We start from the raw sequence: 10,043 nt of genomic DNA, 5'->3' as shown, positions 1-10,043 counted from the left end.
TGACCAAAGTCATCAATTAATTTTTAAGCCACCAAGCTGAAATGCAATACCGAAGTCCGGGCTTCGTCGGAGATTACTTGACCAAAATTTCAACCAATTTGGTTGAAAAATGAGAGCGTGACAGTGCCGCCTCAACTTTCACGAAAAGCCGGATATGACGTCATCAAAGACATTTATCAAAAAAATGAAAAAAAAGTCTGAGGATATCATACCCAGGAACTCTCATGTCAAATTTCATAAAGATCGGTCCAGTAGTTTAGTCTGAATCGCTCTACACACACAGACAGACAGACAGACAGACAGACAGACAGACAGACAGACACACATACACCACGACCCTCGTCTCGATTCCCCCCTCTATGTTAAAAAATTTAGTCAAAACTTGACTAAATGTAAAAATGATAAAGAATCAAATAACCTCATTTTTTAATCGATTTATTACATTGTAATTGTCGTACTAATTAACCTATTTTCGTTCATTGTGATCACATTTTAAGAGTAAACATGACGTAAATTATGTAAATATTTTTAGATTCAGAATTTGATGAAGAATACGATGCAATCAATTTTAAATCTGTTTGTGAAAAAAAAGAAAAATAAAGAAAAATTGGACCTTTGTCGCTGCCCTACACGCCACCAGGCGTGAAAGGCAGTAAGTAAGTAAGTTGTGAAAAATTGATTTTAATGACCACTTTAATGAGCAAACTCATTATTATCAAAACTTGACTAATGTAAAAATGATGTCTTGTTAATGACAGGTTTATCGTCAATATGATAACAAAAAGCGGTTTGCTTGTTTGGTGAGACGTGGTTTTGCTTTGGTTTGCTCCCCCAGTCACATTTGATTCATTGTCTTCTTCTGTTTACATTTAGTCAAATTTTCACTAAAAGTTTTAACGTAGAGGGGGAATCGAGACGAGGGTCGTGGTGTATGTGTGTGTGTGTGTGTGTGTGTGTGTAGAACGATTCAGAGAAAACTACTGGACCGATCTTCATGAAACTTGACATGAGAGATCCTGAGTATGGTATCTCCAGACTTTTTTTTCATTTTTTTGAAAATAGCTTTGATGACGTCATATCCGGCTTTTCGTGAAAGTTGAGGCGGCACTGTCACGCTCTCATTTTTCAACCAAATTGGTTGAAATTTTGGTCAAGTAATCGACGAAGCCCGGACTTTGGTATTGCATTTCAGCTTGGAGGCTTAAAAATTAATTAATGAGTTTGCTCATTAAAAGTTGTCATTAAAATCGAATTTTTGCAAACAGACTTGCATCGTATTCTTCATCATATTCGGAATCTAAAAATATACACATATGTCATGTTTACTCTTAAAATGTGATCACAATTAACGAAAATAGATTAATTAGTCTTTCGATAAAAATTTAAGAAATCGATCCAAAAATGATTTAATCTTATTCTTTATCATTTTCTGATTCCAAAAACATATTGATATGATAGGTTGTATTCAAGACAAGCTCCGAAAGTTAACAAGAATACAGAAAAGCGCGCTTTCCTGCTTAGCACAATACGCAACCGCGCTATTCTGGCGTGTTAATTTCACTGCGTTTTGCACGTGGAAGGTGAGCGATTTTCTTCTCGCGGGGATTGACGAAGCTGTACCAAAACTACAGTGCGTTCAGTTTGTTTCATTCTGTGAGTTCGACAGCTTGACTAAATGTAGTAATTTCGCCTTTCGCGACTTGTTTCTTTTTCGTCATCTTCTTGTGTTTCTTTTTTTTAGCGCCTACGCAATCTTCCACTGATGATGCCTCATAAAGCACTTCTGATTCTTTTTTAACCGAAAATACCACGCAAAAATAACATGAGTTTTATCTCTGGCAGGTTATCTGCTGCGATGAAAAGTGTTTGACATTTCAAAAGAAAAATATTTGTAAAACAGTATGACAATAAAGTGGTCTCATTATTCGCGTGGAGCCAGCGTTGTTGATCGAAAACCATGGTTTGGGCTTTAAATGAACACAGGTTGTTTCAGAAACTTAGATTTGACCAGAGACATAGATCTAAATAGGTGTTGAAAAATAGAAGAAATCGATATTTGCAGGGGAAAGGAATTCTACATCGGGGAATTTTCAGTTCAAACACCTCAAAACTGCATGCTGTTTTGTGTTTTTAGTTTTTTGTGGGGTTTTGTTCTTTGACTAAAGTAGTGTCTGTTGAAGGCAAGAGTGTGCCAATGTTTTGGCGAAAAGAATTAGTTCCACTGGTGGACAGTATCACTTCAATCTATACTTACGAGTATCTTCTTCGTTCTTGTTCTTATTATGAATCGAATAAATTAGAGGAAGGCAACAACCAGAAGGCGACAGCCGATGTCGACTTTCTTTTTCCCTCACGCTTTTCAACTCTGTGTTTGCGAAAATGTTTTCAGTCGAGCCGTCGTAGGTGAATTTAGCACCACGTAAGTCACGGGAAAAGTGTGGTAAAGACTTCGTGTGGCATCAAGCGATGAACGGAGCAGCAAGAACTCCGTGGATAGCGATTTTTTGCACTCGATACGGGATTTGAAGTGTCTAGCACTAATAATTAACGAGCGCTTTGTCACACAAAGACGAGAACACAAAAGAATGATTCCAAAGTCCACGAGCAAAGGGCGGGGTACTTGCTGTTTTTGCTGACATCCATCCTCCGTCTGTCTATCCTGCATCTTGATTTTCCAGCAATGGAGATTTTTTTTTATCGATTAAACGTTGCACGTTAATAAAAGACCGACAGTGGAAGCCTGAACCAGAAATTCGATTTCCTTGTTGGTGTTTTAAAATCCTGGACATAAAAAAAAAAAAAATGAAGAAGTGGACAAATGCTTGGGGACTTTAACGTCCCTCGGCGTATCTCTTTTGAAAAATACAACTCCTCCTTTCCTCTTATTTTGTAAAGTATAACACTAAAGCTAGACCATCGGGAGGACTAAGGAGAAAGTTTATAGATACAAGTAAAGCCTGGACTTACAGGGCAATAAGAACCCAATTCAGTCATCCTTTTCAAATTCTTTCATGAACTAGTTTTCCCAAGTTTATTCCGCAATAACTTTATGTTCAGCCATTTCCTTATTTTTGGTTTCTACAGCAAACATACCGGCAATAAAACCGTTTTATACCTTTATAAAAATGTTGGACGAATATTTTCAAAGCCTCTCGTAAATTGTAAACCGGCGTTGTGTTTTCTTTCCAAATACTCCACCACTGGTGTATGGGTTTAAACAGACAAAGAGGGAAATACCAAACCGAATTTGCTCTTTGTGTGTGTGTGTGTGTGTGTGTGTGTGTGTGTGTGTGTGTGTGTGTGTGTGTGTGTGTGTGTGTGTGTGTTTGATTGTCTGACTAACTCCCCCTGACTGCACACACACACACACACACACACACACACCTTTTATTGAACAGTTTACCTTTGGTGCATGACTGAGTTAATAGAGCAATGTGCGTGATAATTAATGTCCCCAGCAAGGCCTTGGATTCTAACCAGAAGTAGTCTAGTCAATTATAGTTATTCACTGCACCTTAGTTAATTACTAAGTTAAGAGCTACCATTTTGCATCGAGCAGATTCCCAGGGAAACCCGAGACTCACGTTTCAGTAACACAGGTCCCTGCAACAGAGGGGGAGAATCGACATTGAAGTTTTACCTGGCTGAACCTGCTCCCCTCCCTCCGCAGGGTTTTATGTTACCTAGCTGTGTAGGTGAGAATATATATGTCCCCCTCTTATTGTGTGGCGTGTGTGAGAGAGAGAGGGAGATCGTGCCATTGAGTGCAACATGAACATCGCATAGGGTGTTTGTTGTCCCTGTTGGGTAACCATACTTTGGGCTAAGAGATGTGGCGATAATGCGCTGACAGTTCTTTATCTCGGTATCAACACAGTGTAAGATTTTGAATCTGTGACTGAGTTTACTGGGAGGTGTATGATTACTGCATGTGGGTTGGTGTCACAGCGAACTAGGAAAGGCCTAAGGCTTGGCCCTACTATTCAGACAGCTCTTTGTCGGCGTATGTTTGTGTGTGTGTGTGTGTTCTACGCTGATTTCAGGAAATACAAAAACACCAGTGTGATATTCATCGTGTTCCATCTGAGTGATCGACAAGAAGAAGAAGAAGATATTCATCGTGTTGTGACACAAGCAAGTGATTTCTCATTTCGTTGTGGAGAGTTCAGTTTTCAATGACCGAGTAAAATCCAGAAGTCATAACGGGTTGATTTTCATCATAATATGACACAAGCGAGCGATTATTCGTTTCCCTGTTGAAAAAGAACAAGGTTATTCTTTTCAGTTTTTAACACACACGACGGAGTAAAATCCAGGAAATAATACTGGCGTGCTTTTGATCATAACGTGACTCAAGCCGCGAGTGATTGACTTACTTATTCCTGTAGACTCCCTGTGGAGCATAGGGCCGCAACAACTCCTCGCCAACGCACCCGGTGCCGCGAGTGATTACGAGTGATAATTATTCATTTCACTGTGGAAAAGGCTCAGGTTGGTCTTTTTCGATTTTAACTCCCCTGGTGTAGTACAAATTCCAGAAAATTATGTGAGTATATGTTTTCGTCGTAATGCGACACAAGCGGGTGAATACGCATTTCACAGGGGAAAAATATCGAGGTTGGTCTTTTTAATTTTCAACGTCTCTGGCCAACATGTTTTTTTATCGTAACTTCGGTGACACAAGCATTACATTAGTGATTATTCATTTCACTAAGGACAAAGAACCATGTAGATCGGCTTTTACATTTTCAACTCCCATGACAGAGTTTAAACACCCAGAAAATAATGCCAGCATGTTTTTTGTCGTAATCGGTGACACAAGCAAATTGTTATTAATTTCACTGAGAATAAGGTTTGACAGAAGTTGTTGTCGGGTTTACAGTGTAAATGTATAAATGTTGTGTTTTGTGGGAACAAGTGCAGGTTAAAACGCGTGGTCGCTAAACTTGGTGTGTTTGTTGGATCTTTGTCACTGTGTCAGTGGTGTTGAGTTTGTGAAACCCGAGACACGTGGTGTTAAAGTGGTCGTGTTTACACTACAGTGCTGCTTGCGATGAACAAGAGACCTGTAAAGTGTGGTGGTAGGTACACTATGTGTAAAATAAGAGAAACAAAGTTGATTATACTCGAGAGTGATTGAGCAGTAGTGCATGAAACTCAAATGCTGTCTACTTAATTCACTGTCTACTTAATTCAGACTCAACATTGAGAGTTTAGACCTCTAGAGATGAAACCCGGACTAGTACAGTATCTTGTAGGTTATGGAAAAATAAGAAACCCAGGAAGAGCCTTTAAAACCAACTTCGAAACGTGTGATAGACTGGCAAACGAGGACGGATCAAAATCGAAAGTAGCTACGAAAGTGCACGACAGTCGACAGAGACATTACAGTGGTGTCGTAGCCAGTGAGGAATTTCATGCATGACTGAGCAGGTCAGTGAAGTCTTTTTGCTGTTGTTTTGTAGTATAATATTTATTTCGCTGCTCTGGTGTTCAAACTTGATGGTGTGTAGAGTGAGTTGTCAGTTAAGGGTGATATTCTTGTTGAGGATTACGGTACATATCCTATTTTACCTCTAGTCTAGGATGGTAGGGACTATCTAGTCCTCACCTTAAAGTACAGACAGAGGGGAAGACGTGCAAAAGCTAGTACTGTTAGCCTACGGTATTTTGTTTGTCAGCGTGTCTAGTATAACATTCGAAACCTAGAAGGGATTAGGGTTTCGCTCCGATAACGACTGAGATAATACTTTTGACACAGACAGTCAGCGTGCTATTCTACTTGAAATGCCACTTCTTGACAGTGTACTAGAGCTATGTCACGTGTCAGAGGTGTGTGTATGTGTGTGTGTGTGTGTGTGTGTGTGTGTGTGTGAGGACTTGAAGAAAAAATGTGTGAGATAAATATAGCAATGAACTAAATAACAGTTTAATCCCTATGATGATATACGTCTCATGTATTTATTTGCCCTGATTCACTCTCATAAAATAGCGTAATGTCTGCCAGACAACTAATCGTGACTGCCCCCCGCGGGTTAGGGGGAAGAATTTACCCGATGCTCCCCAGCATGTCGTAAGAGGCGACTAACGGATTCTGTTTCTCCTTTTGCCCTTGTTAAGTGTTTCTTGTATAGCATATAGTCAATGTTTGTAAAGATCTTAGTCAAGCAGTATGTAAGAAATGTTAAGTCCTTTGTACTGGAAACTTGCATTCTCCCAGTAAGGTCATATATTGTACTACGTTGCAAGCCCCTGGAGCAATTTTTTTGATTAGTGCTTTTGTGAACAAGCGGAAACAATTAACAAGTGGCTCTATCCCATCTCCCCCCCCCCCTTTCCCCGTCGCGATATAACCTTGAACGGTTGAAAACGACGTTAAACACCAAATACATAAATGAATAAATAAATAAACTAATCGTGACAAAATGTCAAAGGTGCAGCTGAAGTTATTCGTCTTGGTGCATGCACTTTGGTCACACTGTAAAACGTGCACCTGACAGCGTAACACTGCATATAACACACTTCCCGCGCAAGCGATGCAAACCACCAAATTCCTTTGCAGGCTAAACGAGGTTAGCTTTTACAGGGTTTAAGATTATCCTTCCATTTAAAGACACTGTCCTTTTCGTCAAAAAAGTTCGGCTCAGTATCTCCAATCTGTCTAGGCATTGATACGGGGTGAGACGTCCCTCCACTTGGTCACATACCAAAGATAAATAGCCAGGTGGCTCTTCGTGCACAGTGGGCATTGTTTGATCAATTGATTTTGGAAAGGTCACTAGTGGCTTTTCAAGAGATTAATTCATCCAATAACTAAACAACAAAAACCAACTCACCACAGCAAGCAGCTAGTCCGGGTGTCATTTTTACATTTAGTCAAGTTTTGACTAAATGTTTTAACGTAGAGGGGGGAATCGAGACGAGGGTCATGGTGTATGTGCGTGTGTGTGTCTGTGTGTGTGTGTAGAGCGATTCAGACTAAACTACTGGACCGATCTTTATGAAATTTGACATGAGAGTTCCTGGGTATGAAATCCCCGAAGGGTTTTTTCATTTTTTTTTATAAATGTCTTTGATGACGTCATATCCGGCTTTTCGTGAAAGTTGAGGCGGCACTGTCACGCCCTCATTTTTCAACCAAATTGGTTGAAATTTTGGTCAAGTAATCTTCGACGAAGCCCAGACTTCGGTATTGCATTTCAGCTTGGTGGCTTAAAAATTAATTAATGACTTTGGTCATTGAAAATCGGAATATTGTAAAAAAAAAAATACAAATTTATAAAACGATCCAAATTTACGTTCATCTTATTCTCCATCATTTTCTGATTTCAAAAACATATAAATATGTTATATTTGGATTAAAAACAAGCTCTGAAAATTAAATATATAAAAATTATTATCAAAATTAAATTGTCGAAATCAATTTAAAAACACTTTCATCTTATTTCTTGTCGGTTCCTGATTCCAAAAACATATAGATATGATATGTTTGGATTAAAAACACGCTCAGAAAGTTAAAACAAAGAGAGGTACAGAAAAGCGTGCTATCCTTCTTAGCGCAACTACTACCCCGCTCTTCTTGTCAATTTCACTGCCTTTGCCATGAGCGGTGGACTGACGATGCTACGAGTATACGGTCTTGCTGAAAAATGGCATTGCGTTCAGTTTCATTCTGTGAGTTCGACAGCTACTTGACTAAATGTTGTATTTTCGCCTTACGCGACTTGTTGGTATATGTCCAAGGGGAGGGATGGTCTTACACTATGTCGAAACCTGGATAGATCAGATATGTTTTGACGAGAAGGACTGCGCCTTTAACGATGCCTACCTAGCTTACCGTGCACAGCAACGATAACGCAAACCAACACAGAACCTTCGCAGGCTTTTACGTGGGATTAAGGCCTCCTTTCGTAGACTCATCCAAGCTTTTGCCCAGCTCGGATACGAGCATCCCACACATAATAATGAAATTACTACTACTACTACTACTACTACTACTACTACTACTACTACTACTACTACTACTACTACTACTACTACTACTACTACTACTACTACTACTACTACTACTAATTATCATCATCATCATCATCATCATCATCATCATCATCATCATCATTATTGACATCAGCATCATAATATAATATATATATATAGTTCCTAAAATCCGATCAGAAACTATTATTTTAACAAATCCTCATCCTGGCTAAACGGCAGGGGAAAAAGGACATACACATACACTCTTACTCGTACAAAACTATGAGTGCACATGGGAGTTGCAGCCCGCGAACGTAGCAGAAGAAGGAGATCATCTTTGCTGTTGTCTGTGCAGAGTGTGACTTTTTGCCTCCAATAATGTGGCTGGTTGACAACGGGTGCCGGTGTAGGAGGCATAAAAGACTTCCAGGAAAAAAACACTGGGAGTGTATTTTTCCTTGCAAAGAAACACTGCAATCTCGGAAGGGGAGTGTTATTTTCCTAGGAAAATTACACTGGCGCCAGGAAAATAACACTGCCACTACGGCGGCAAATAAGACTGCCAGGAAAAAAACACTGTTCATGTTGTTCAGAGTGCACGAAGGCAGTAAGCCGAACTCAGTGCCCGTGTTGTTCCACGGACTTGAAAAAAGAGTTGTTTCGGACTGTTACAACTTGGTTCATTTCTGCACGATGGGTCGTCCAAAGGATAGCTCTGCCGAAGTGTCCAAAGAGAGGTTGGCTGACATATCTAAATTCCTGTCTGACGGCATTATATTTCCCGAAGGATGCAAAGACCGAGGAGTACGAGCAAATTGGAGACAACGAAAGTGGGTGCTCCGCGTCAAACAGAAACAATTATTGGTGACGGGAATTGTTTTTTCAGAGCGTTAAGCCTGGAGGTCGCAGGGTCTCAAGATTTTCATGAAAAGATCCGACGCGCAGTTGTAGAAACTATCAAACACAACGAAGACGTTCTGGGCCGTTATATTGGTATGGACACAGAAGAATACCTCAGATCGACAAAGATGGCAGCAAATGGTATCTGGGCTACAAAAACAGAGATCATGGCAGCTGCCATGTACCTGAACACCACGATCAGCGTGTATACTCAAAGTGGAGACGAGAGAAGGTGGCTCGATCACAACCCCCATGGCAGAGCTGAAACCCAAGAGAAAATGTATTTGGTGAACCTCTGTGCGCACTTCGAAAGGGTTGTTTCATGCGAGTGTTAAACGTGTTCTTAAAGATTTTAATCATTTTTTTTTGCAAGTGCACTTTTAAACTAAAGCAGTCTTTTTTCCCCTGGGGTAGTGTTAATTTCCTGGGCGTAGTCATTTTTACCTGGGTGAAGGAGTGTAATCTTCCCAGGAAAACAACACTCCCAGTGATAGTTTACTGGGGAAAAAACACTGTTGTAGGTTTTTTTTTCCTGCAGTGTTATTTTCCGACAACACCGGTCACGGGAAGGATTAAGGGGAACAAACCACTGGGCACAGAAAGCAGTCAGGCTAGCGATCTGTTTGTATCGTCCAAGTTGAAGGATTTTGTTATCTTATCTAAAACCATGGACGATGGTGATTTACAACATCCTTTACACGGGAAGCAAGGGGCCTTTACATGTTTACTGCCCGTCAACAAGGGTGTTTCCATTTGTCAAGACTTGAGTACCGTTTCGTTCAGTTTAGGATTGGTATAAATGCGTAGGGAAACTCTCAGACAATTTTGTTGTTTGTCGAGATTTCAGGCCTTAATTTCTTTTTGTGGAACTTTGTCAATGAAAGGGCTCCACAATGGAGAACGTCGACTTTGGAACAGTAACTTTTCCTTGTTTAAACATTAGTTTGAAGAAAATGTGTTCGTTTCGTCAGTTAAAATGTAAATATTACAACCACCTGTGTCAGTTACGTTATGAACAATGTAATGTCCGATCTCTGTCGGGCATCGTGGACAAAAATGCCTGACATAAAATTGGACCTGTGTTGATTCTTACAGGTCACTTGACGTTCAGACCGACATCATTGTGTTCGTTCTTACCTTTTTAGAGAGAGAGAGAGAGAGAGAGA

General features: G+C 40.1%; 1 protein-coding gene across 1 annotated transcript in view; it reads left to right on the top strand.

Moving 5' to 3' along the window:
* Positions 1-3,863: 3,863 nt before the first annotated feature.
* LOC138983641 (uncharacterized) overlaps positions 3,864-10,043 on the top strand; it is a gene marked incomplete in the record, with an annotated part of 112,255 nt that continues 106,075 nt past the window's right edge. The window contains 2 exon segments of the mRNA XM_070356923.1: positions 3,864-4,491; positions 4,982-5,433.

The sequence above is a fragment of the Littorina saxatilis genome, linkage group LG13 (genome assembly GCF_037325665.1).
Source record: "Littorina saxatilis isolate snail1 linkage group LG13, US_GU_Lsax_2.0, whole genome shotgun sequence".
Lineage (NCBI taxonomy): Eukaryota > Metazoa > Mollusca > Gastropoda > Littorinimorpha > Littorinidae > Littorina > Littorina saxatilis.
This window is presented reverse-complemented; position numbering and strand designations above follow the sequence as displayed.